The sequence below is a fragment of the Mustela lutreola genome, chromosome 5 (genome assembly GCF_030435805.1).
Source record: "Mustela lutreola isolate mMusLut2 chromosome 5, mMusLut2.pri, whole genome shotgun sequence".
NCBI lineage: Eukaryota > Metazoa > Chordata > Mammalia > Carnivora > Mustelidae > Mustela > Mustela lutreola.
The window spans coordinates 70,729,313-70,750,320 of record NC_081294.1 but is presented as its reverse complement, the minus strand read 5'-3'; the positions used below and the strand labels follow the sequence as shown (position 1 = coordinate 70,750,320).

The following is a 21,008-nucleotide window of genomic DNA, read 5'->3' as shown; positions in this document are numbered from 1 at the left end:
TTGGCTATAAGGACTACATGTGATGGAATGTCACTTAGGTCATGGTGGATTTCTGTCTATACAGTTTGCTGTCAGCGTGTCCTACTTTTGTAATTAAATTACAAAATTGGGTAATTTCCCCCTTGTAAAACTTTTTTCGTGTTTTCCACGGATTAAAAACAGTGGGTTCTTCACTGCACAGCATTTCAGTCCATTCACTGGCACTCATCTGTAACCTAGGATGGGGGTGGCGGAAGGCAATGACAATTCATCCTACAGGACCTTGATGGCAGTGATCATAGAGATTCCTACCTTCCTTCCTTCCTTTTTTAAGTAGGCCCCACAGCTAGTCAACACAGGGCTTGAACTCACAATTCTGAGAAATCAAGAGTTGGATGCTTAATCGATTGAACCAATGCAGGTGCCCTATTACAGCAATTTCATTTGACTGATGTCTCCATTTGCTTTGACACCAGAGACCTCTGACATGTCCTGTGTGGGATACCACCCAGGACTCAGGGGATCTTCCTGGTAATTGACCTTCTTTAGACTTCTTTGGTTCCCAAGGACTCTCCTTTGGGATGCCTTTTAACCCACTAGAAAGAATTCAGATTGCAAAATTTAAGAAAGGACTGATCTTTTGTAACACTGCGTGGCTTCAGTACTCCTTAGGGATTGAGGAGGATGGCCCATTAATGGTATACTAAGCTTAAATAATATCTACCAGTTAGATCTCTTCTGTAGGAAACTCAAGTAGATGGAAGTACCCTATGTCCAGGCCTTCGTGGCCTTAAGTCAGAATCCCTCTGCAAGGCCCTCTTGCAGAATGTGTTTGGCTACTAACCAGGCTAGAAAACCTTCTCCAGATATATTGGATAATAATTATCTAAAGGGACCTCCTCTGAATAAACCCAGGTTGCTGGAAGAAGCACAGGCCATCCCTGATAAAGGGGACACTTGACTCTCTTCTCTCACTGTTCTAATAAACCTAGGCTACTCTAGCTGTATGTAGGGCCTTCTCCCTCATTCATTTCCTGGGTTAATGGCTATGATAATTGGAACCAACTGTCTTTGGTAAGCCCACCTTGGGATGGGGACTTTAGGGAATATTTCCAAGCAGCTGCCCAAACTCCTTTTGTTTTGGTGAAGTTCCCTGTCTTCTCCAGCGAGACATGGATTGCCTTGCCTATTTCCATTTGTTGGTGGAAAGGAAACCTCTTCATCTGTCAAAGATGATGAGCTTTAGGACCCGGAGACCTCTTACTCTGCCCTCTGGGCTTTTAGCTGCCTCTTCTGCCTTCCTGTCCACCCCTCCTCCTGTTTCTGTACCACCTTGGGTGCAGCCTGCATAACTGGTTCCTATACCGTCCTCTGCGTCTCTGCCAAGGTTTGTTCCTCCTCCACCCCTCAGTGTCAAGGAGCAAAGAGAGCTTTTTGGGCTTAGACCGCCCACTTCAGATTTCCTCACCAGCGTCCCAGGTAAAAATTGGGGAGCAAATTGTTGACTGTTAAGTGGACCCAGGTGGAACATATTTATTATTGAAAACATTTTAAGGTTGTTGGTTTAATTAAGATAAACATGTGTTTAGAGTTATCAGCATTAAATATAAAACTTTTATCCAGGTTTGTGGAAAGTCAGATAAGCCCATGGTCTCTGTTGGAATTTGTCAGCCAGAAGATGACTTAAAATGAGGGTTAATTTTATCTGTCTCAAAGTTTCCGTGGGTAATTGTTAAGGTAGCTTTTCATGGTCTTTGGTAACCTGAAACTTTTAAAGTTTTCCTAGATGATATATAGGATTGAATTCGTTGGATGTATAGGCCTTTTCCAAATAGGTATAAAGCATTGATTTCCAAACATAAGTTTGTACTTTTCGGCTTCTTATTGCAGAGAAACTAAGGATATTTGGGTCTCTTTGTAAACATGATTTATGCTTTGTTGAAAAATTGTACTATGGAAAAAAACTATGTTTTTAGAAACTGTAAAATGTATTTATAAATTTCAGATCTAGAGGTACCTGGGTGGCTCAGGTTGTTAAGCATATGATTTTGGCCTGGTATCCCAATTCTCAAATAAATAAATAAAATCTTAAAAAAATAAATTTCAGATCTAAAGAATTCTGATACAGCAGTTCACAGTTGGTCACTACTCAGTTTTCTCTGGAGACTAAGGTTTCTAAGAATTAGAATTCTGCTAAATGTAATTAAGACTGATGGAAATAAGGAAAGCAACTCTGAATGAAAAAGTAGAAAGCTGATGAAGGGAAATCTTTGGAAAGGAATTTTATATATGGTCAGGATTAAAGCTGAAATCAATGTGATATTGTGTGCAGTAGGCAGGCTCCTGGAACCAGTGGCCAAGAAGGAACTCTTCATATGTTTTCTGTGCAAAAAGGTGGTTTTATTAAAGACCAGGGAGGGGGACCTTTGGACAGAATGAGCTGCCCAGTTGTGTGGAGCAATTGATGATACACCTTGGAGTTGGGGGAGGTAAAGACAAGGGAAGTTTCCAAAAGGATTTTCATATGTTAAGGAAGAGTTTCAGGATCCTAGAGGCTAGCTGTTTTTGAGCTAAGGTTGTTTTTCCCTCTAGCAAGGCGTTAACATTAAATACTTGGAAGTTCCTGGAGGAATGTCATATTCTATCTTTCCTAAGTATTTGTGAGTGGGCTGCAGGTTATAAGGAAATTTATCTACATTTCCTTTTGCTTTTGTTCTTCACATCAGATGGATTTTAAAAGTATAATGATATAAGTTTGAAATTCTTTTTTTTAAAAATATTTTATTTATTTATTTGACAGAGATCACAAGTAGACAGAGAGGCAGGCAGAGAGAGAAAGGGAAGCAGGCTCCCTGCTTGAGCAGAGAGCCCAATGCGGGACTCGATCCCAGGACCCTGAGATCATGACCTGAGCCAAAGACAGCAGCTTAACCCACTGAGCCACCTAGGTGCCCCATAAGTTTGAAATTCTGATTTATTCTCTGTTAAAAAGCCAAAATTTTCTTGGATTGTTGGTTTGCACTTGAAAAAAAATGTAAATAACGTTTTTTTTTTCTCTTTTCTTTTCTTTTCCCAGAAAACCAAAGTTTCTTTGTTTTGTGTTTTGTTTTTATCAGGTCTTTTGTTACTTAGAAAGTTAAAACTTCTCAATGTTTGGGGCGCCTCGGTGGCTCAGTGGGATAAAGCCTCTGCTTTTGGCTCAGGTCAAGATCTCGGGGTCCACAGCAGGGAGCCTGCTTCCTCCTCTCTCTGTCTCTCTGCCTACTTGTGATCTCTGTCAAGTAAATAGATAAAAATCTGCCTTTGGCTCAGGTCATGATCCCAGCGTCCTGGGATCGAGCCCCACATGGGCTCTCTGCTCAGCAGGGAGCCTGCTTCCTCCTTTCTCTCTGCCTGCCTCTCTGCCTACTTGTGATCTCAGTCTGTCAAATAAATAAAATCTTTAAAAAAAAAAAAACACAAAAAACCCCCCAAACAACAACAACAACAAAAACTTCTCAACGTTAAAGGAGCTAAGTTTTGCTAACAACCATATAACCCTACATATTTGCCTTTAGAATCTCGTATTGTCACCTTGGTTAAATAAGTAATTAAGTTTTAAGATTTATAATGATCCATAATGCTATTTAGGCATGTACTTTACAACTTTCTGAGGGTTTTTAACAAACTTCCTCAAGATTTGAATTGTAAATGAAGTCTTTTTGACTAATTGGGCCCAAGTTACTCTGGAAGCACAGTTAAGGGTTATGTTTGGGTAAATTCTATAGTTATTCTGGAGATTATATGCAGTTGCTGAAGTTTTCATATGTTTTGGTATAAGGCCATCACTTGATATTCTGATTACTGAAGGGTTAAGTGTCACAGAAATAACTGAATTTCCTTGTCAATTGCATTATAGTCTTTTTTCATTTACAAAAATGATTTTCGTCTTCAAGGAGATCATAAAAAGTATTTTTTTTTTTTGAAACATGCAGGCTTTTGGTATCTTTAAAATCATAGAACTGAAATGGGTAAGAATTTCTAGAACTAAATAGAAGCTGCATTCAAACTGAACAAGAAAAAGTAGCATGGGACTAAATGTTCTGAAGAAGATGATAGTTTTGTGACTCTGCTTTGAAACATTGCTGGTGCCTCAATGTTTGCTCGTTCAGATTAAGGAAACTTTCTCTTAAGATATTTATGATATGGCGATGCCTGGGTGGCTCAGTAGTTAAGCATCTGGCTTCAGCTCAGGTCATGATCCTGGGGTCCTGGGATCTAGTCCCACATCAGGCTTCCTGCTCCGTGGGAAGCCTGTTTCTCCCTCTCCCACTCCCCTTGCTTGTGTTCCATCTCTCGCTGTACCTCTCTCTGTCAAATAAGAAAAAAAAAGATATTTATGATATACAAAAGTACAATAAAATATTTGTGAGAAAATTGAAATATTTAACTTTTCTTTCTATGTAGACCCTGTGAAATTCAGAAAATTAGAGCATATTCTTTCTTTTATAGCAATTACAGTTGTTTGCATAAGTTCAATGAGAATCTGTTTTTGTAACAGAACACCATTAGAAATGTTGGTTATTTGGCTTTGACTGGAATGTCATATTTGAAAGAGACATGCATAGATTCAGATATTACCATACTGCTTTAGGGAACTAAGGATGACTTTATGAAACATGAAGCCAATAAAACCCCTTAGAAATGTTGGCCTGATACCTTACTTTACAGAGTTCCAGCAGCCTTATCAGGTGAGTAAAGAATCTCATTTCCTGACAGGTGCAGGAAGCTCAGAGTATTTTGGGGACCTTGAGAAGAGGAATTCACCAAATTTACACATATTTCAGGCATGTCTCATGGCAAGTATTTGGCTTGGCTTCTGGCCTAGAATAGAGGCTATTACAAGTTCAATCGAGATTCCTTATGAAAAGTTTAGCAAAGCAAATTTTAAATTTAAAAAAAAAATTTTTTTTTAAAAGATTTTATTTATTTATCAGAGACGGGGGTGGGGAGAGAGCGAGCACAGGCAGACAGAATGGCAGGCAGAGGCAGAGGGAGAAGCAGGCTCCCCGCTGAGCAAGGAGCCCCATGTGGGACTCGATCCCACAACGCAGGGATCATGACCTGAGCCGAAGGCAGCTGCTTAACCAACTGAGCCACCCAGGCGTCCCAGCAAAGCAAATTTTAAAAAGATATATATGACCAATCACTATTCTTGCTGAGCTTGTGTAAATAATTAGGCCAAATTTGTTAAAATTGAACTTGTTTTTTTGAATAAATTTGTCTTGATCTGGCTATCTCTGGAAATGATAATTTTGGAGAGAAAAATTATGTTTCCGTGACACATCCCTGTGCATGTTAAATTCTATTTCTAGGGCCTCCTGGGTGGCTCAGTGGGTTAAGCCTCTGCCTTTGGCTTAGGTCATAATCCTGGGGTCCTGGGATCGAGCCCCACATCGGGCTCTCTGCTCAGCAGGGAGCCTGCTTCCCTTCCTCTCTCTCTGCCTGCCTCTCTGCCTACTTGTGATCTCTCTCTGTCAAATAAATAAATAAATAAAAATCTTTAAAAAGAAATTCTATTTCTAATTGCCTTTGAATGTTTGTTGTTTGCCCAAGCTAGACAACTTGAGGTAAACCTCAGAGAAATTGCCATAGTAGCTAATATATAGACAATCTTGCTTGTTACTCTGTGGAGATATTAACAAGATCCCATAGGCATAGGATTATTTGAACAAGATGGAAAGTGGGATGGATTCCCCACCAATTTTATAACTCAGCTATCACCTTGATCAATTCTTTGTGGCTAGGATGATAGAATTCCTCTTTTAAAGCTGGGACATACTCTATTTTATGTGATTAATTATGTGCTTGTGGAGAAAATGGATGGCATAGTTTTGCTTATGATTGAATTGGATGATGCACTTGGGGATGCCTATATTCCCAGACAGGTCTTCTCCCATTTTCCAGTGATTCCTCAAAATTAAGATATTGTTAGAGTTAGACATCAGACAAAGAGGGTTTCTTGATAGTTTTATCCCTTAGCCAGACTTGCTGCAGGAGTCATCTCTAGTGATAACAAAAATTGCAAATGGAGGCTTAGCCAAGCATACAGTGGCCCCCTTTAACAAGACCCAGCGTATAGGTATCCACAAATTCAAGAGGGTGGGTGTCCAAAACTGGATGGGTCTTCATATTCTGACTTCAGCTCAAGGAGAAAGCTATGCTTCATTAAAACAGTGTTACGTGTATATACTCCATATGACCACAAAAATGTGATAGGGTTACTAACTGTCATGAATACTCAAATTGAGGCTTCACTGAATCCTTCTTTTTCTTTCAGTGACTGCAATGACTGGTTTAATTCCTGTTTTTTGTTGTTGTTGTTTTGTTTTGTTTTTTAAGATTTTATGTTTTTATTTGGCACAGAGAGAGAGAGAGAGAGTGTGGGAGAGGAATACAAGTAGGGGGAGTGGGAGAGAAAGAAGCAGGCTTCCTGCTGAGCAGGGAGCCTGATGGGGGACTCGATCCCAGGACCCTGGTATCATGACCTGAGCCAAAGGCAGGGTTAATGACCAAGCCACCCAGGGGCCCCAAATTCTTGGTTTGAGGAAGACTATGGTCAATTATTAAAGGTCTCTGTTGGGCTTCTCATTCTTTGTTTTTTTTTCTTTTTCTTTTTAAAGATTTCCTTATTTATTTTAGAGAAAGAGCTTGTGAGCCATGGGAGAGCCATACCTAAGTGGATTCCTCACTGAATATAGCAGGTCTTGATCCCAGGAACCTGAAATCATGACCTGAGCTGAAATCAAGAGCAAGCCATCTAACCAGCTGAGCCACCCAGGTGCCCCTGGACTTATTCTTATAGCCATTTTAATTCTAATAGGTTTCCTTTTCTAGTGTTTCTCCACTTGCTGTTGAGACTTCATCACTACAATTAACTTCATGTTGTCATGTACCCTTTACCACCCACAGAGATACTTCTTTGCTGTCCAGATTGGACTCTACTGCCTCTGCCTTTCATAACTCCCCTATATATTCCTCAACTGACCTATGTTGACTCATAGGGAGGGACATCTCTCTGCCCTTGTTCAGCAGGAAGAAGCTACAGAAGAGGAGACATTTCCACTTTCAACAACCTTAAAGATTAAAGGGTCAGAATTGTTCAGGGGGAAAAATGATGAGATAACAAAAGGCAAGCTGAAGGCAATAGGGAAAGTGACATTCTACCTGGCCCCTGCCAAGGTGGGAGTGGGATGTATATAACATTTTTTCAGGAACTCCTGACTGCTCAAGAAGAAAGAAAGGAAGAAGCCAATGGTCAGCTGATAAATGGTCACAGTCGTGAAGAACATGAAACTCCATCACTTTGTCATGTCTTAATGATTTAAAAGAAAAGCCCAATCTTGAGAATAATAAGATCTCCAGAAACTTATAGATGCAATTTTCTGGAGCCCTAATACACCTTCCTCCTCCATAGGTTAGAAAACCCTATGTGATCAGTCACTCCTCACACTTACAAAGCAGCTCTTTCTGCCCATGGGTCCTATACCTGTGCTATAATACAAATAATTTTTTTTCAATGTATAACATCTCATTCTTTCTTGACCATTGAGTTTGATAGTCCCGTAACAGAAAGGACCTTACCATTACCAAGAGCTCCTGACCACTGACACTGATGGAAAATTAGAGAGCATTGAACCTTAGATACACATCTTATAGCTGAGGAAGTTTCTACCTGATGGTCTTCTCTGTAGAGATGCTGGAGGTCTCCAAATCACATTGACAGAGGAGAGAAGAAGCTGACATCAAGGTAGATTCCTTCTGCCCAAGATGCCAGAACAAGACTTAATACTTTAATTAAACAAAATCTTGCCTGGGTGGCTCACTCAGTTAAGTGTCTCACTTTAGCTCAGGTCATGATTTCGGGGTCCTGGGATCAAGCCCCATATCGGGGTCTCTGCTTAGAGGACAGTGTGCGTCTACTCCCTCTGCCCTCATTGTGAGTGCTTGTTCTCTCTCTTGCTTACACACTTGTTGTCTCTTAAGTAAATAAATAACATCTTTTAAAAAATCTTTTTTAGTTTTCCTTTTGTTTACTCTGGCATTGGCCTGGAAAAAGAGAACTCTCTCATTTGTCATTGCTAATGATCCCAGGTCATTGCTAAGTGGGTAACCTTTCAGCCTATTGGATTTGTCATCAAAATTTTTGATCTGTCCATGATGCTAAAGTCTCCCTGGTTCTTCCTGTGGCTAATTTCTCTTTTTTCCTAATGTCACCCTAAACTATAGTTGAACCCCATAAGAAGTCTCTTAACAAGCTCAACTTGTCCCTGCTCCCTGAGAGATCTCACTAGCCCCACCTGTTTTTGCAAGTTATTTAGAATGACTCATTCATTTAGACTAGGAGATTTTCTCCCCATGTGCACTGAGAACCTGTTCCCTGGCTTGAATAGGTAAACACAGAAATTCTGTACAACCCTATTGGGAATAATTTATGCCCCCACAGGGTTTGTTTTCATCTGTGGGTAGTTACTTTTCTTGGGAAATGAATACCTAGGTAGTGGGCATACAGCAAAGTGATTTCTCTTCGGTTCTCTAACTGTGCCGATGACATTTCACAAGGAAACTAGGACATCTCATTGATCAACTCCCCTGGATTTACATTGTCAAATTAAATAGGATCTACCAGTGTTCTCTAGAGTTTTGTTGGATTCATGTCTCACCTTTAGGTGTTTCATCCATTTTGAGTCTAATTTTTTGTGTGGTGTAAGGGAATGGTTCACTTTGATTCTTCTGCATGTGGCTGTCCAATTTTCCCAATACCATTTGTTGAAGAGACTGTCTTTTTTTTTTTCCATTGGGTATTTGTTCCTGCTTTGTTGAAGCTTAGTTGACCATAGAGTTGAGGGTCCAGTTCTGGGTTCTCTCTTCTGTTCCACTGATCTATGAGTCTGTTTTTGTGCTAGTACCATACTGTCTTGATGATTACAGCTTTGTAATATAGCTTGAAGTCCAGGATTATGATGACCCCAACTTTGGTTTTCTTTTTCAGCATTCCTTTGGCTATTTGGGGTCTTTTTTGGTTCCATACAATTTTTGAATTATTTTTTCCAGCCCTGTGAAAAATGTTGATGGTATTTTCCTGGGAATTGTGTTGAATGTATAGATTGCTGTAGGGACCATAGACATTTCACAATATTTGTTCTTCCAATCCATGATCATGGAATGTTTTTGTATATGGGTGTATATGTGTGTGTATATATACACACACATAAGTATCTGTATATGTGTGTACACACACACACTGGAATATTACTCAGCCATTAACAAAAGAAATCTTACCATTTTCAATGACATGCATAGAGCAAGAGTATATTATGTTAAGCTTTATAAGTAAATCAGAGAAAGAAAACACCATTTTCTGAAGTTTAGTCACATTTGAGGATGGAAATTTCTGAATGTATGCGTTAGACTTGTTTTGAGTAGTGCCATTTGAAGCCACCATTTCCTTGTTGATTTTCTGTCTGGATGATCTGTTCGTTGATATAAGTGTAGTGTTAAAGTCTCTATTATTATCGTATTACTATTGATTTCTTCCTTTATGTGTGTTAATAGTTGTTTTATATATTAGGGTGCTCCATGGTGGCTGCAATGTTATATCTTCTTGTTGGATTGTTTCCTTTATGATTCTGTAGTGTCCTTTTTTGTCTTGTTACAGTCTTTTATTTTAAACTCTTTTTTTGTCTGATATAAGTATTATTCTCCCAGGTCCCGTCCCTTCCTTTCCTCCCTCTTTCTTTCTTCCTGATTTTATTTATTTATATGAGAGAGAGAGATAGTGACAGGAAGCATGAGTGGGGAGGAGAGGGAGAAGGAGGCTCCCCACTGAGCAGTGAGGTCAGTGTGGGGCTCTATCCTAGGACCCTGGGATCATGACCTGAGCCAAAGGCAGGCGCTTAACTGACCAAGACATCCAGGCACCCCACTCCTCCAGGTTTCTTTTCAGTTACATTTGCATGATCAGTGTTTTTCGTCCCTTCCCTTTCAATCTGCATGTGTTTTTAGGTATGAAATCAAGAAAGTCCTTTGTAGGCAGCATGTAGAGTAGTCTTGTATTTTTATCTGTTTTGTCACTGAGTGTCTTTGAATTGGAACATTTAGTCCCATTACATTCGAAGTAATTATTGATAGGTAGGTCTTACTGCCCCATTATTATTTGTTTTAGAGTTGTTTTTGTAGTTTGTTGTTTTCTTGTTCTCTTCCTGTGTGGTATAATGGCTTTCTATAATGATTTGCTTGTATTCCTTTCTCATTAATTTTTGTGTATGTATTTTAGGCTTTAGATTTGTGGTTACCATTAGTTTTATATATAACATCCTTTGGTTACAACAGTCTGTATTAGGATGATGGTTGCTAAAGTTTGAACCCATTCTAAAAGCACTAATTTTTCACTCCCCTCCCATGTTTTATGTACATAGTGTCATACTTTATTTATATCCTTTTTTTTTGTGAATTCTTTGAGTGATTTTTATATATATAATTGATTTTACTCTTTTAGTGCTCTAAGCTGCTGGACTGGTTTTATAAGTGATTAATCTACTACTTTTGTTATGTTTGTGTATACCTGTGAATTTTTTTCTCCTAATTTTCTTATTCCTGATTATGGCCTTTTCTTTTCAATCAGAATTCCCTTTAAAGTTTCTTATAAACCTGGTTTAGTGAATAAATTCCTTCAACTTTTGTTTTCCTGGGAGACTGTTTATCTCTCCTTCCATTCTGAATGATAGCCTTGCTGAATAGAGTATTCTTGGTTGCAGGTTTTTTCCTTTCAATACTTGAAATATATCATGCCACTTTCTTTTGGCCTGCAAAGTTTCTTTTGAAAAATCAGCTGATAGCCTTCTAGGGTTTCCCTTCTATGTAGTTGTCTTCTTTTCTCTTGCTGCTTTAAAAATTCTCAGGTCATGGTCTCAAGGTCCTGGGATCAAGCCCCGCATCGGGCTCTTTGCTCAGCAGGAAGCCTGCTTCCTCCTCTCTCTCTGTCTGCCTCTCTGCCTACTTGTGATCTCTGTCTGTCAAATAAATAAATAAATCTTTTTTTAAAAAAATCCTCTCTTTACTATTTTTTCTTTTTTGTTTAGGTAATCTCTACAACCATTGTAGGGCTCAAACTCATGACCCTGAGATCAAGAGTCACATGCTCCTCCACCTGAGCCAGCCAGGTGCCCCTACGTTATGTCTTTTTAATTACTGTGTGTCTGTGGTGGACCCTTTTGAGGGCTCTCTGTGCCACTTATACCTCAATTTCTGTTTCCTTCCCCAGATTTGACAGGCTGTCAGCTATTTTTTTCCTTTTCTTTTTAAGATTTTATTTACTTATTCATTTATTTTAAAGATTTTATTTATTTATATTTATTTCACAGAGATCACAAGTAGGCAGAGAGGCAGGCAGGGGGGTGGAGAAGCAGGCTCCGCACTGAGCAGAGAGCCCAATGTGGGGCTCTATCCCAGGACCCTGAGATCATGACCTGAGCCGAAGGCAGAGGCTCAACCCACTGAGCCACCCAGGCTCCCCAAGATTTTATTGATTTGACAGAGAGAGACAAAGTGAGAGGAGAACATAGGCATGGGGAGTGGGAGAGGGAGAAGCAGGCTCCCTCAGCAGGGAGCTAGATGCAGGGCTCGACCCTGGGATCATGACCTGAGCCCAAGGCAGATGCTTAATGACTGAGCCACCCAGGTGTCCCTCGACTACTTTTTCTTTAAATAAATTTTCTGCTCTCTTTCTCTCTCTCTTTTCCTCTTGGGATCCCTATAATGCTGATGTTATTACATATCATGATATGTTGAGTTCCCTTAACTTATTCATGTTTTTTTTTTTCCTCTTTTCTGTTCAGTTTGGTTGCTTTCCATTACTCTGTCTTCCAACTCTCTGATTAATTCTTGTGCTTCCTCTGGTCTATTATTCCCTTGAGTGTATTTTATTTTATTTTTTAAAGATTTTATTTATTTGACAGAGAGGGGGAGAGAGCAAGAGAGAGAGCAAACTCAAGCAGGGGGAGTGGCAGGCAGAGGGAGAGGAAGAAGCAGGCTCTCCACTGAGCAGGGAGCCCAATGTGGGGCTCTATCCCAGGATCCTGGGATCATGACCTGAGCTGAAGGCAAATGCTTAAGTGACTGAGCCACCTAGGTACCCCACCCTCCCAAGTATATTTTGAACTTCAATTACTGAGTTCTCATCTCTGATTAGTTCCTTTTAATTTTGCATCTTTTTGTCACTAAGAGTCACGAAGATCCTCCACTTTTTTCTCAAGTCCAGTAAGTGTCTTTATGATTGTTACTCTGAATTCTGTATCATGCCTATTGCTTATCTCCATCTCATTTAGTTGTTGTGCTGTGCGTTGTCCTGTTCTTCTATTTGGGATAGATTCCTCTGTTTCCTCACAGAGAATCTGTTTCCATTTATTAGGAAGGTCTGCTGTGTATCCTCATCTTGAAGGTAGTGGCTTTATGAAGAAGAGGTCCTGTAGTGCTCTGCTATGCAGTGTCCCCTGTTCACCAGACCTGATGCTTCATGGATGCCTGGTATGTATTTTGCGTATATCCTGGTGTTACAGTTGAGCTGTGTTTGCCTTCAGTCTGCTTGGCTGCAGTTGCTCTCTTAACCTGGTGTGGGCAGGGTTTGGTCTCTGTGTGGTTAAAGGGCAATTCTCTGGCCATCTTGGGCTTGTAGTTGGGTTAGAGCAGATACTTGTCTCTGGCCTGTTTTGTTGAATTGTAGTCAGTTGGAATTGCAGGGCACTCTCTCTGCTTTGTACCCTGAAAGGATTTTGTTGGTGGGAGGAGCCTGCACTCAGACCAGATATCTGCCCGGAGTCTGTTGGGATTTCAGTGACCCTGAACTAAAGGGCTTTCTTTTTGTGCTGCCTCCTGTAAGATTTTTGTTGGTGGCGGGATAGCAGTCAGATCAGGTGTTTGCCTCCAGTCCATTGGTGGGGCTGCATTTGAACTGGTGTATGGGGTTGTCTTCCTCTGTTTCTAGGGGAAGAGTCACTTTTTTTTTTTTTTTTTTAAAGATTTTATTTACGTATTTGACAGACAGAGATCACAAGTAGGTAGAGAGGCAGGCAGAGAGAGGGAGAGAGAGGAAGGCAAGCATGCTCCCTGCTGAGCAGAGAACCCGACGCAGGGGCCCGATTCCAGGACTCCAGGATCATGACCTGAGCTGAAGGCAGAGGCTTTAACCCACTGAGCCACCCAGGCACCACGGGAGGAGTCACTTTGAAGTGCTGCTGGCTATTGCCAGGTCTACTTACAGAATGAGTTGCTTTGTAGGGACTCTTGCTGGATAGGGCTAGTCAGTATGGGAATGTGGGAGGAGGGCACAGGGTCTTAGAAGGTAGGTAGAGAGTAGTTACACTGGTTCTCACAGGTGTCTGAGTATCTAGACTGGAGGGTGAGGTTTGGGGAGTGAAAGGACACTCACCAGCTCTTTTGTTCCTGAAGTCTCCTAAAGATCACTGCTCCTCTACCATAGTTCTGAGATTAGTAAGTCAATCTTCTTCTGGTATAACCTAGGTACTTTTTAAACTGCTGTCCTTTGCTATATCTCAATCAGGTGTTTGTTATGATGTTTCTTTTTTTTTTTTTATGCCTTAACTTTAAGCTTAAGTCTTTATTTTTTTTTCATTTATTTATTTTCAGCATAACAGTATCATTATTTTTTCACCACACCCAGTGCTCCGTGCAATCCGTGCCCTCTATAATACCCACCACCTAGTACCCCAACCTCCCACCCCCCTGCCACTTCAGACCCCTCAGATTGTTTTTCAGAGTCCACAGTCTCTCATGATTCACCTCCCCCTCCAATTTACCCCAACACCCTTCTCTCTAACTCCCCATGTCCTCCATGCTTTTTGTTATGCTCCACAAATAAGTGAAATCATACGATATCTGACCCTTTCTGCCTGACCCACTTCACTCAGCATAAGCTCTTCCAGTCGTTATGTTGTTTCTTTAAAAGGTGGAGACTGTTTGCTTTTGTCCTCTGTCTCTCCCAGAAATGAGCCTACTGATTTTTAAAGCTTCTGGTATTAAGACCTACTGACAGTAAAAGCTCAAGAAGCTAAGGCCATCTGGTTTATAAAGCCAAGTGTTGGTGGGGACTTGTCTTCCCTGTCTCTAGTATGGGTCTCCTCTTTCTGGGGTGCCTGATATGGGGTTTGTTCCTTTCCATTCTCCATGGTTGTGGTATCCCTTGAGTTTGTGGTTAGTCTCACATGATACTTTGATTCTTGACTGGGACTTTAACCTTCCTACCATTCCCCACCCCCCCCCCACTACCACCAGGTGGCCTCCTCTCCACGGACTGAATGTGGAGAGTGTATTCTGTCAGTCTTAGGTTTGTTATCTGGGTTAGTTAACAGTGATGTTGATGTGGCTGTTATCTAGGTGTATCTGTGGGAGGAAATCAGCTTAAGATCCTACTACACCAGGTTTTCAGCTTTTTCTGAAAATTTTTATATCTTCTTGAGTTTGGCTTGGTAATTGTACCTTCTAGGATTCTAGAGTTTTAGGATTTTCCCCATTATCAAAGTTGTCTGCTCTGTTGGCATGAAGATGTTTATAATATTTCCTTATAATCCCTTACATTCTTGCACGGTCAGTAGTGCTGTTCTTTTTTTCATTCCTGTATGTTTGTGTTTATGTGTCTGTCTAGCTGTCCATTTAATCTGTGTTAACTTTTGGGTTTCTTTATTTTGTTTTCTCTTTCCTTGCTTTTCACTCCAGTGCTTATTTCATTTTTCTACTTGCTTTGATTAGTTTAATTTGCCCTTTTTCTAGTTTCCTTTTAAGTATTGTTTTAAGCTATATCAGATAAATTTTAATGTATTTTATTTTTGTTTTCATTAAGTTCTAAATATTTTCTACTTTCCATTGAAAATTCTTCTGTGACCAGTGGGTTTTTTAGAGGTATTTTTTTCAATTTCCAAATACTTGAGGATGTCTAGGAGTTTTTGCTATTTTTTTAAGTTTTTAATTTAATTTCATGTGACTCAGGCACCTGGGGGTCCTGGGGTTGAGCTCCAAGTTGGGCTTCCTGGTCAGTGGGGAGTTTGCTTTTCCCTCTTCTGCCACCCCGCCATGTTCTTGCTCTCTTTCAAATAAATAAATAAGATCTCTTAAAAAATAGTAATTTTGGGGTACCAGGGTGGCTCAGTTGGTTAAGCATCTGTCTTTTGCTCAGGTCGTGATCCAGGGGTCCTGGGATTGAGTGCCGCATTGGGCTCCCTGCTCCTTAGGAAGCATGCTTCTCCCTCTCCCTCTACCTGTTTCTCCCTCTTCTTGTGCGCGTGCTCTCTCTATCTCTGTCAAATAAATAAAGAAAATCTTTAAAAAAAATAATAATTTCATGTAATTGAAAAGCATACTTTGTATGATATAAATGTTTTTCAAATTTTTTGAGACTTATTTTATGATCCAGCTTATGAACTATCCTGGATAGTGCTTTGTGTGATCCTGAAAGGAATGTGTATTCTAGTGCTGTTTGGTGAAATATTTTATAGATATCAGATCATATTGATTGATATTGTAGGGGAAGCAAAACTTCACTTCTACCCTCCATGGTATCTGGCTGGGCCTGAGAATTATATTGATATAAAACAGATTAACAGGAGAAAAGCGTTGAGTTTAACATGTACTTGGGAGCCCCCATGAGGAAATAAAGACCCCAAAAGTGGTTGGGATTAAGTGCTTTTATACCAGGTTGAACAAAGAGTAGCAGTTGTGGAAAAATAACAAAATAAGTGGGAGACTAACAGAAGTTAAGAGTTAAGAGTTACTTTAACAAGGTAACTTGTCTAGGCCTCTGCTCCTTGTCTTTGATGATGATTAGAATTTTTTTTTTTCTTCCTGATATAGGAATCTTTCCCGTAAGAGTTTTATCTGTTGCTTTTAGGAAGAAAATGAAAAGTCAGAGTGCCTTTCTTTTTCTTTTTCTTTTTTAAAGATTTTATTTATTTATTTGACAAACAGTAATCACAAGCAGGCAGAACAGCAGGTGGGGTGGGGCATGGCGGTGGAGGAAGCAGGCTTCCAGCGGAGCAGAGAGCCCGACTTAGGGCTCCATCCCAGGACCCCAAGACCATGACCTGAGCTGAAAGCAGAGGCTTTAACCCACTGACCCACCCAGGCGCCCCCAGAGTGCCTTTCTTGCATCTGCTGTTTTTCAAATGTCTTTAGTTCACAATAGTTCTTATGCTAAAGGGGCATATTCGAGGGAACATATTCTGTTCAATATCATTCAACATCATTGAACATCGTTCAAATCTTATATTCTTGGTGATTTTCTGTATAGTATTAGGTCAGTTATTAAGAGTGAGGTATTCAGATATCCAGCTGTTGTTGAAATATGTGTCAGTTTTTACTTCATGTATTTGGGGACTGTCTTTAAGTATGTATATTTATAACTGTGATATCTTTCTGACATATTGACTTTTTATATTATGAAATATTCCTTTTTTTAAAGATTTTTATTTGCAAGAGAGAGAGAACACAAGTAGGGGCAGTGGGAAGACGCACAGAGGGAGAGGGAGAAGCACACTCCCTCCCAGGACCCCTAGATCATGAGCTGAAGGCAGATGCTTAACTCACAGCCACATTCGTGCTCTGAAATATTTCTTTTTGTCTGTAGTACTGTTTCCTGTTTTAAACTTTATATTGCCAGGTATTAATACAGCCATTGAACCTTGTATCTTTTACTTTTCTTATACCTACAGAATTGTCTTAGATAATTTGAATTTTAAGGGTGTTTTTTGTATGCAGTATGTATTTGGATCTTGTTTTATTTATATAAACTGAAAAACTCTGCCTTTTGCTAAGATAAATCAAAGAGGTAGAGGTGATGGATAGTCTTTTTTTTTTTTTTCTTTTTTAAAGATTTTATTTTCTTATTTGATGGAGAGAGAGGCAGTGAGAGCAGAAACACAAAAGGGGGAATGGGGAGGGAGAAGCAGGCTTTCTGCCAAGCAGGGAGCACGATGTGGGGCTTGATTCCAGAAACCTGGGATCGTGACCTGAGCTGAAAGTAGAAGCTCAGCAACTGAGCCACTGAGCCACCCAGGTGCCCCAAGAGTGATGGGAATTTTGGGGCAGGAGGGTTTCAGATAAAATGCTCAAGGAAGGCCTCTTTGTGAAAGTGACATATAAACTGAGTCCTAAGGACTGCAAGGAATCAGAGTGGGAATAGATGAAGGGAAATAGCATTATAGGTAAAGGGAACAAACTGAGTTATAAGACAACTTGACATTTTTAAAGAACTAAAAGAGAAGTATGCTACATAGGGAGAGAGGGAATCATGGGGGTAGATGAGATTAGATTGCTAAAAAAGGACAAGGCCATGTAGAGTCTTGAAGACTGCAATCAGGAGTTTATATTTCATTCAAAATGTGCCTTAGGATTTCCATAGCAGTGTTCAGGCAGGCCCAACAGAACTCAGTGCCACCCTGAATTGGCTCTTGCCCAAGGGAGAGCAGAAGAAAACCACACACATCTGTTCAACTGCAACCCCACTGTGAGCTGGGAGTCAGACATCTGGTCTGACTGGAGGCCCTACCTATCAACAAAACTTCTCAGGGACAATACAGTGAGAGCACCATGCAGTTTAGTTGTACTGAAGATCTGACAAATGCCTAATCAGACCAACTCAAGCCCAAGGTGGCCTCAGACTGGCCCACTAACACAGCCCATAGCAGGCTAAGAGAGCCATGACAGACAACTGGACTGAAGGCAGATATGGCTTGGCCACAACAGTAGGGCTCAGGCCACACACGCATAGGAGACACCTGTTAAAGGCCAGGTTCTGGTGAACATGGGACATTGACTGCCCTGCAGGACACTAAAGGATTTCTTTTTTATAAGGTCCCTATTTTTAGGATCAGGAGATACAACTAACTTTCCTAAGACATAGAAACAGACAAGCAGAGTTAGCAAAATATGGAGACAGAAGGCTATGTCCCAAATGAAAGAACAGGGCAAAATCACAGCAAAAGACCTAAATGAAACAGAGGTAAGTAATAGGCCTGATAAGGGATTTGATGTAGTGGTCATAAAGATATTCACTGGACTTGAGAAGAGTGGAAGACCTCAGTGAGACCCTTAGCAAAGAGCTAGAAAGCATGAAAAAGAAGCATTCAGAGATGAACTCAATAACTAAGATGAAAAATACACGAGATGGGATAAATAGTAGAACAAAGGAAGCAGGAAATGATGGATCAGCATCCTGGAGAACAGAGTAAAGGAAAACCATCAAGCTGAATATAAGAGAAAAATAATAATGAAAAAGGAAAATAGATGAAGCGAATTCAGTGACACCATCAAGCATAAAACAGTAACATTAAAGGGATCTCAGAAGAGAGAGAAAAGGGGGCAAAATATTTATTTGGAGAAATAAAAGCTGAAAACACTTTTTAGTTTGGGGAAGGAAATGGAAGTCCAGATCTAGGAGGCACAGAGAACACTTGACAAAATCTTGCTAAGCAAGAAAGTAGTATATTTTTAAAATTTTTATTAATTCAAATAAAAAAATCAGACTTAGAGCCTCTTTCCTGCTGTGCTGGTGAGAAATTTACTCTTGGTCTGTCCTCTACAAAGTTCCTACCACAGTCTATGTGGTAAAGTACAACAAGGACCACAGAAAATAGAAGGAATGCCTCTACCTTTAACTTTGTCCTGATTGTTGCTGATAGGGTGTGGATGTTTGTGGATATGGTGTTTTGTTAAACATATGGTTTTTTTTTTTTTAAGATTTTATTTATTCATTTTACAGAGAGAGATCACAAGTAGGTAGAGAGGCAGGCAGAGAGAGAGAGGGAAGCAGGCTCCCTGCTGAGCAGAGAGCCCGATGCGGGACTCGATCCCAGGACCCTGAGATCATGACCTGAACCAAAGGCAGCGGCTTAACCCACTGAGCCACCCAGGCGCCCTAAACATATGGTTTAACATATGGTTAAACATATGGTGTTTTGTTAGTGGATCAAAATTTTCTGCTTCTGTGTCACATTGAGGTTCAGCACTTGTGGAGGATGGGGATCCTGGTACTCTTTGCTACCACAGAACCATCAGTTCTGAGCTCTCTTTCTTTTTCAGGGATACTGTTTGTGAGTGTAGTATTCAGTTCTCTTAACTAGACTTTTGTCTTTTTCCTTACTTTACTGGCCTTTTTTTTTTTCTGTTTTCAGAAGTTACTCTTCTATCAGCTCTGACTTAGAGCTTAGATTTTTACAGAAGACAAGAAGAGAAGTTATTTCTGAGTAGCTTCTGTGAAGAGAAATGAAGCAGCCTAAGGGAATAGAAAATGCTGGAGTGTGGTATTTTGCATAGAAAGCGGAGGTATGTCCTTTTTTTGGTAAGTGACTTTTGAGTAGAGTCCTGAATGAATAAAGAAAAGCATTTCAAGCAGAAGGAATAATAATTACAAACTACCTAGTGATGAAGAATACTTGGTGTTTTTGAGGAATAGTAAAGGAAAGGTTACTGTCACTGGAGTGGACAAGCAAGGGTGGGGAGGTTTAGTAGATGGAAGTAGCCAAATGCCAGAGCATGAAGGACCTTGCAGTCTGGGGCAAGGACTTCAGGATTTTCCAGTGAGTGAGACCATGAAGGATCACTTCTGGTTCCTTTGTGCAGAATAGACTATAGAGGGGTCAAGGTAGAAGAAAGCACTGCTAAGGCACTATTGCATTCATTCAGGAGAGAGGTTATAGTAGCTTGGATGAGAGTGGTAGTAATAAGAGTAATAAGAAAAGTAATAAGAAATTATTGCTTTTGGTATACATACTAGAAACAAGTAAGGGATTGCATGCATATCATGAAAGGAAAAGAGAAACCAAAGATGATTCCATGGCTTTTTGGGTGAACAGGTTGAGTGGTATGCAATGGCGATTCAATAATATTTCTAATATATTCTGATACCAGGTACAAAGTGCTCAGTACTTAGAGTTTGAAGCCATATGTTGTATATCCTGTATTCTCAACTCTGTTACCTTGGTGAGGTAATTGTCTTTTTGTAGACTCAGTTTCAAAAGTAGTAACCACTCAGTAAATGTTAGTTATCCTCCAGAGGATGGGAACAAGTGTAAGTGGGTCTTTTACCATAGGAATGGTGTATGTCATTGCTGTTTGACATAATTCATCTTAGAGTACTGCTTAGCAGGAACCTTGCTGTGGTCACTACCAACTGACTGTACAAATGTAGCACTTTTTGTCATTGCAACTTTTACCATTGGGATTGAACTCATAGGGACAGAAATTCCATTGGCTGGTTTTAACACCCTCCTGGCTTTAGCCTTGTTTTGAAATGTTGGTCCAAAGCCCCAGAATGCTAGGTTTGGGAATTATCTGCTTAGGTTTGCTAGTTGAGGTTGCTGTGGCATAGTAGTTAAGAATGTGAACTTTAAAGCCGTTTTGCTTTGCTCTGACACTTTACTGGCTGTGTGACCTTGGACAGGTGACTTAATCCCTCAATGCTCAGTTTCCACATGTATTAAATGGTGAAATTAAGAGGTCCTACCCTCATGGATTTGCTGCAAGGACTAAAGTTTGTACAAGTGGAATAGGTAGAACACTGGTAACCACCAATAAATGTTAGTTACTATTATTCTAAGAGGATATAGAAGGAGAAGTAGACTAAGGGCAGAATTAGGGCAAACATAACAACATTTTAAAAAGCAGACACTTTTTACTTTTTATGTTTCCCAAACGGTAATGGCTGTAGTTATCTTTAATAGAATGCTGAGTATGCGCCAGTCACATTACATCTATTATTTAATCTTCATCCTGTGCTAATCGCATTGCAAAATAAGAAGCAGAACTTCGAAAGGCAAATTAACTTGCTCATAGTATCATATCTAGTAAATGGAAAAGCTGGCTCCAGAGTCACAACAATATAGATCTATATTATATTTCTTCTTTGAGGCAAGATAGGATAAATATCATAGGAATTGTTTGGAAGTAGAGGTGGCCTTAAAGATCATGACGTGTAGATACATTGT

At 40.1% G+C, this 21,008-nt stretch overlaps 1 long non-coding RNA gene across 1 annotated transcript; it reads left to right on the top strand.

Annotated features, from left to right (window-relative positions):
* The first annotated feature begins 1,276 nt into the window (after positions 1–1,276).
* On the top strand, positions 1,277–19,357 carry LOC131831367 (uncharacterized). Its single transcript, XR_009353622.1, has 3 exons — positions 1,277–1,458; positions 12,428–12,543; positions 19,197–19,357. It is a non-coding gene; the product is annotated as an uncharacterized LOC131831367 (long non-coding RNA).
* The last annotated feature ends 1,651 nt before the right edge of the window (positions 19,358–21,008 follow it).